The following is a 6,147-nucleotide window of genomic DNA, read 5'->3' on the forward strand; positions in this document are numbered from 1 at the left end:
TTACAGCACTGAAGGGATGGATTTGAGCACAACACTGAGACTCAGGTTAGTTAAGAATCTTAGCTCAAACTGCCAGCCAATTAAAATCAAAGAAAACAATTTTGAGATGCTTTAGATTATATTGTTTGTCTTCTATTTAAGGAAATACACAAGTAATACGTAAGTAAAATTAAAGAGAGCTTTGCCTTCCTTCTTGCTTCTCAGTCCTAAAAGTGAAGAACACTAGATCTTTGTGTCCTAGAGCAGCTGGCTTGAGGAAGCCGCAAGTTTGTTTCTAAATTAGCCTTAAGTCCACATTATTTCACTTCAGAAACTAAACCTCTTTACTTTTTGAGTCGTGAGCATGAAGAACAAAGGAAATCGTGAGTCCATAATAGAGAAGAGCAAAAATTTTTTTTGGAAGACAAAAATAACCTTTGTTATTCAAAATTTTGGGAGTTGAGGGTTTGTTTGTTTCCTTGTTTGTATAACTGTTAATTGTCTTCAATAACAAATTGTTGTAAGACAAATCTTGGAGGGGACACAAACACTTATCTACATTGTGTCTCTACACAGGAAGCCGCAATGATACCCTTTCTCTTCTGAGTAATTGCTGTGTGAGCTCCCCCATTCACTTTTTGTATGTTACACTTTTCAGGGTGATATAACAACTTTCCTTCCATTCCCCCTTAAAACCTCTCCAGCAATTAATTTTCTGACCCTTTCTGTGGCCATAGGGCTCCAATGTCATCCAGCAGCCATTGCCTTATAGGCCTCTATGTGTCCACATAGAAACAGCCTTCCAAATCACTGGTGATCTGGACATCAGCCATTTTCCCAGCTGAAATGCTGAAGTCTGTTTCCAGTGAAATTCCGGGCTCTTGCGCACAAGGCATGCATTTATGCTGATTAAGCACCATTTTTAATCAGCAGAGTGTGCACTGTCAAGTGTATTTGACTCAAATATAGAAGCATAAATTGGTTTACTCAGTTAAAAGCTTTGATCTGGCAGTAACAGATAATAGGTGGAGCTACAGGAATCCACAGAGCTTATGGATCCAAATTTACTTTTGAATGCTAAAAGTGGGTAGGAATTTATTCACTGGCACTTAACAGAGCACTGAGTACTTGAGAGTGAGATGCACTATTTCTCCTAAAAACATTGCTTCTTTCATTGGCTTTCCCTTGCTAGCCTGACACAAATAGGCTTCTAAATTATCATTATGCCATATGTTACTGCCAAATAGAAAGCATACATTGTTGCTATATGATAAAAGTCTAGCTACAAGCTGTAGGAACTTCAGTGAGATATGCTCAGAAAAGGAGCCCTGCTCTTGTTCAAGAACATAAAATTTAGTTTCAGACTGTTCGTTTTAGTGTGTGGATAAAGCCAAAAGAGGTAGTGATTAAAAAGAGTATGTATATATTTTGCATATTCTTTTAGGCTGTGCCTGCCATCCTAAGAGTTGTAAATAGTCCAAATACTATGTTCTGTCCGATGAACTGCTGCAAAGATAACAGATTTTTTAATGACCATTGACTTGGAACCAGATCAATGATGTAGTTATAATCCTCAAAATTACTGATCAACCCTTTTCTCCTAGTCAGCTGTTTGCTGTAACACGAAATGAGGAAACAGTTTCTTGGATGAGATAAAAAAATAATTTGTTATCATTGCAAAATTGAAGTGTGCTACTCAAGCAAAATAGTTTTTTACATTTTGTTTTTAGCAGTTACTGCTTGCCTTATTGTTTAACTCCATCTGACTGCTCCTGTATTCCTGTTTTGTTTTACCTTAAAGAATTAAACCAGTTACCCTTCCAGCCCAGCTTGTTTTAAACATTTGACTTATTCACAGCTGTTACAAGAAATTTAAGTGTAGACATTGGTTTACTTAGGTGTTTTGGCTAACAAAGGTCAAGAGTTATAAATGTGTGAATCATTAATTGTAGTGTGTGTTCCTTTTGCTATGTTGCTGAGAATTGCGCAGGAGAACAAAGATTAAATACTTCCCCAAAGACTGCAGTGCTTTTTCCCCCCAATGCCAGAGTTAACTGCACTGGTACGAAGAGACATCTGCTCAGTTGTATAGGTTGCTTCTGGTGGCCACTTGGACATGGACATCCACCAAGAAATGATGTTACATTGAGTTTTCTGTGGATGAGCCCTTGCTTTTCCCAGAGAATGGAGCCTCATATTGAAGTGCCATAAGATAACATATTGACAGGGTGTCAGTCTGCCATTTTGTCAGGTGCTTTGAAATATGTACACATTTTTAAAAGGAAAGGACTTTAGGCAGATATGGGAGCTCATAGCATCACTCAGGTCACTGATCCCAAAGCATTTAACACTGTTATGGGAACATTTCTGATCTTAAAGTGAAGTTTGTGAATTATTAGCTGCTAACTAGTGTAGCAAAAGTATGCTTGCAAATTATGGGTCAAACATCTTGCTGTCCCAGTATGGTATCTTCTGAGGGTAGACATTACTTATGACTGGGAATCAGGGACAGATCCTAACTGGTGTGGCCTGTGGCTTTTTTAATTGCAGTGGTCAGTCACTGGGTGTATTCATACAGTGTTACTGAGGGCCAGTGCTGTGGACTGACAGAGCAGTATTGTACTTAACATGCTCCATTTCTGAATGGAAGTCTGGATGTGTTTGGGGGCTGTAAAAAAAAGCAGTCTGTCTCCACCACACACATCTGTGGAGCCTAGACTGAGGCAGCCTCTCAGGGGGGCTTTGGGGGTTGGCTCAGTGTGGCTGAATGGTGAATGTGGACCGAAGAGCAGGCTTGAATAGCACTGAGCTGGTACTGCCGAGATATACAGAGCAGGCAACACTTGAGGCATGTGCCTCCCATTACAGAGGAGGGACATACATTGGCAACTACTACTGAAGAGGAATATTTTAGTATGCAAGATGCTTTCTTACCAACAGCAAGATTAGCACTCAAGGAAGACTTGGAAAAGCAAGCGGTGAAAGAAGGGGCAAAGATTGCAAAGTATCTAGCTTTGTAAAAGGATGTGTAAAAGCCAGTAGTGAGAGCAGTGCTCTGTTTTGGCATCCAAATGTGACTAGCAACCTTTGACTCTATGCCAGTTCAGCACTGGGTGTGAAACTCTTGGCAATTTGCCTTGACTTCACAGCATTTTGAGATCTGGAGACAGAGGGTGCAGAGAGAGAGGGAGTGCAGAGACCCGAGTATTGAGACGATTTCATAAGTCTTGTTTGTTTCTCTTTTCTATTTACAAGAAAATATTGATGCTTTTAGGGACTATGGAGGATATAGCTTGCAAAGCTTAGATTGACGAAACAAATTATATCCCCCATTTCTTTAGAAATGGTACCTAGAAGAGTTAAACTGTCTTTTGTCCTCCCTTTAAACAAACAAACAAAAATATTTCTGGCCAAGGAAAGCTTTTATCTGATAAGATTTTCAGTATGTCAAAATCACATTAGCTTAAAATGCCAGATTTCCTTGTCAAGAGCCGATGTGTTTTTTAACATCTCCCCTTTTCCCAGAATTATCAGAAGTGCATAGAGTATCTGGAAACAAATGGCCACAGCTTCTGAAAAATCAGAAAAATTTAAATTAGAAGAATGCTTCTGGTTTAGTTTGTGCTTGCTTAACAAACACACTACATTTAACCTGAGCCTTTAAATAAACTAATTGTAGATAAAAGGGGTGCTTTTCCAATACAGTGGAATGACTTTCTTTTTGCTTTTTGGTGTGAATTTCCCCAAGTCAGAATAAATTTTATGTTTGTATTTATGTAATGAATGGTATAAATTCAGAAGTCCTCTCACTAATCTTTCTAAGAGTTTCAATGACCGGGTGCATAAGGATCTTCAAGACTGATAACTATGGATTTTTCTCAGAGTTCTTTTCCCATCTGCTGTTTAAGGTAGCACTCCTCCTCTGCGTGGGAGGGGAGGGAGGGCGGGTTGTACTTCCCAGCATCGCTGCCACAGACCTTGGCAGCAGAAAGCCCTGTCAGGCAAAGGGAGTGATCTAGACGCAGCAGGGTTAGCAGATGCAAAGCCTGCCAACCTCGAGTCACCAGCACAGGAAAAGGTTCCACCAGCCCTTTACTTCTTTGCTCGTATTACCAAGCAGTTGTATACATTGTGACTTCTGTGCCTATAGTACCAGCTTTTATTGCCATCACCTTCCCCTGTGGACAGCACAACTCACAAATTTGTTGTTTTTCTTATTCCAGCATCCCTTTGGGAACTTTGATGCCAAGCATACCATGACACTTCAAAGCAGAAATCCTAGAGGAAGATATTGGGTAAGCTCTTACAGGCATTGCTGGGAGCAGCAGTTGTCCCACATGCCTGTTTATTCTCATGCTGGCTTGCAGAAGAAGGCAGAGCAACAGATTTCTCTACATTGGCAAATCCTATATAGCCTCTTTTGTACTATTCACACTTTTTTGTTCCCCTGCATGTCTTGAATAGGATTAACAAATGGCATTTTCTGGTAAACTTTACTAAGATATTCAGAAACTGCATCAGAAGTTTTAACCATCTTTTCCACTAGTGGTTCACTTGGCACCATAATTTCTCATCTTAACAGAGGCACTGACACTTTGTGGGTGACAGTTGCTCTGTATCACCATCAGAGTGTGTGACATATTAACTTTGAAGCAACAAAGAGCTTTTATTTGCTGAAAACAGGTCTCTTTAAATATTGACCTCTTTAAACATTAAACATTATGGACAAACATCCCAGAATTGATGATGCAGGGATTGCAAAATAAATTACTGTTTAAACCATGGAATGTGCAGCATGACAGTTCCGTGCAGCTGTCAGGGCCATCTCCAGCTACCCTCTGGAAAGTGCTCTCACCAACTGTGATATTGGGGCTAACAGTGGTTTCAAACTTACTCCAGGAAGCATTATTGTCACATAAGCATACTGATTAATTGCATTAATGTCTTCAAATCAATCTCTTATTGTCTGTCTTCTGATTTGAGAAGTTATTGCTTTTGTGAAAAAGCAATCAGGAGAGAAGAAGCTTTTGAGATGTTATTGCTTTCCTGAAAAATAAAGTGATGTTGGTCATTTGGGAACATCAAAAATGAAAGTATGTAACACAAGACGTATAAAACTTCATAGCTTAGTCATTTTCTCTCCAGATAAAATGTATTGGTCCGTTCTTTGGAAATTCCAATGACTGACATTTAAATTGCCTCAGCGAGCTTGCCCAGCTCCAGTTTCAAGTTCTTTGAGTCAAACACCTTGCCTGAAGAAGGGAGCACAAATTCTAAGCCATTACCACCCCATCTGAGTTTTTCTGCCAGATTTGTCTCCTTTTCATTACACTTCAAAAGTAAGAAACAGCTGTTCTTTGGAAAGCCTCAGAAGAGTGTAAACAATGCCATACACCAGATATGTTTTAATTCACCTCAGAAACAATCCTTTTGCAAGCAAGCTTACCTATAATCCAGTAGGAAGTCTTTTACCAAAGGAAGAACGTGCAAGATCATACACAAACTGCACTTACTGCAGTATGGAAAACTGATGGCTTATCTTCAGGACATAGTGATAAACCATCCTTCTATGCTGGATTGTAGGTGAGACCAGAAGCACAAGTTTGAAGAAAATCTCACAACTTTTCCCCCCTTCCATGCTGCAGAGGGGTCTCAAAGCATATTATCTGGATTACCTGCAGGTAACTCCAACCTAGAAGATGTGCCCCTGGACTGTTTCAGCCACTAATGAACAACAGAATCAGAGCAGGAGCAATATAAAGTAAAACCTACTGAAATTAATGTATTGTGGAATATCCACAAATTGTTTTACTTTATAGATCCACTCCTACTGTGTTATCCTACTTGTCAATACATGCACAGCCCAAATGATCTTCTGATATGTAATTGATTACCATTTCAGCTGCAGTAGCACCTTTGGTAGGTGTTGACTAATTCATAAATACACTAATAAATGGGGGAAAAACCCCAGAAGCCAAAGCCAAACAAAATAAATGGTCTCTGGTTCAAAACTGAAATATAATTTCTGTCTAATGTGTTTTCTTCTGCTACTTCAAAGCTTCAAACGGAAACACTGGGCGTCCAGCCACAGGCAGGATTAAATCTCAGATGACTTAGGTCACTGTTACTTCACGGATTTCAGTGGACAAAATAACTACACATCTTAGA

The sequence above is a fragment of the Motacilla alba genome, chromosome Z (genome assembly GCF_015832195.1).
Source record: "Motacilla alba alba isolate MOTALB_02 chromosome Z, Motacilla_alba_V1.0_pri, whole genome shotgun sequence".
In the NCBI taxonomy this organism is placed as follows: Eukaryota; Metazoa; Chordata; class Aves; order Passeriformes; family Motacillidae; genus Motacilla; species Motacilla alba.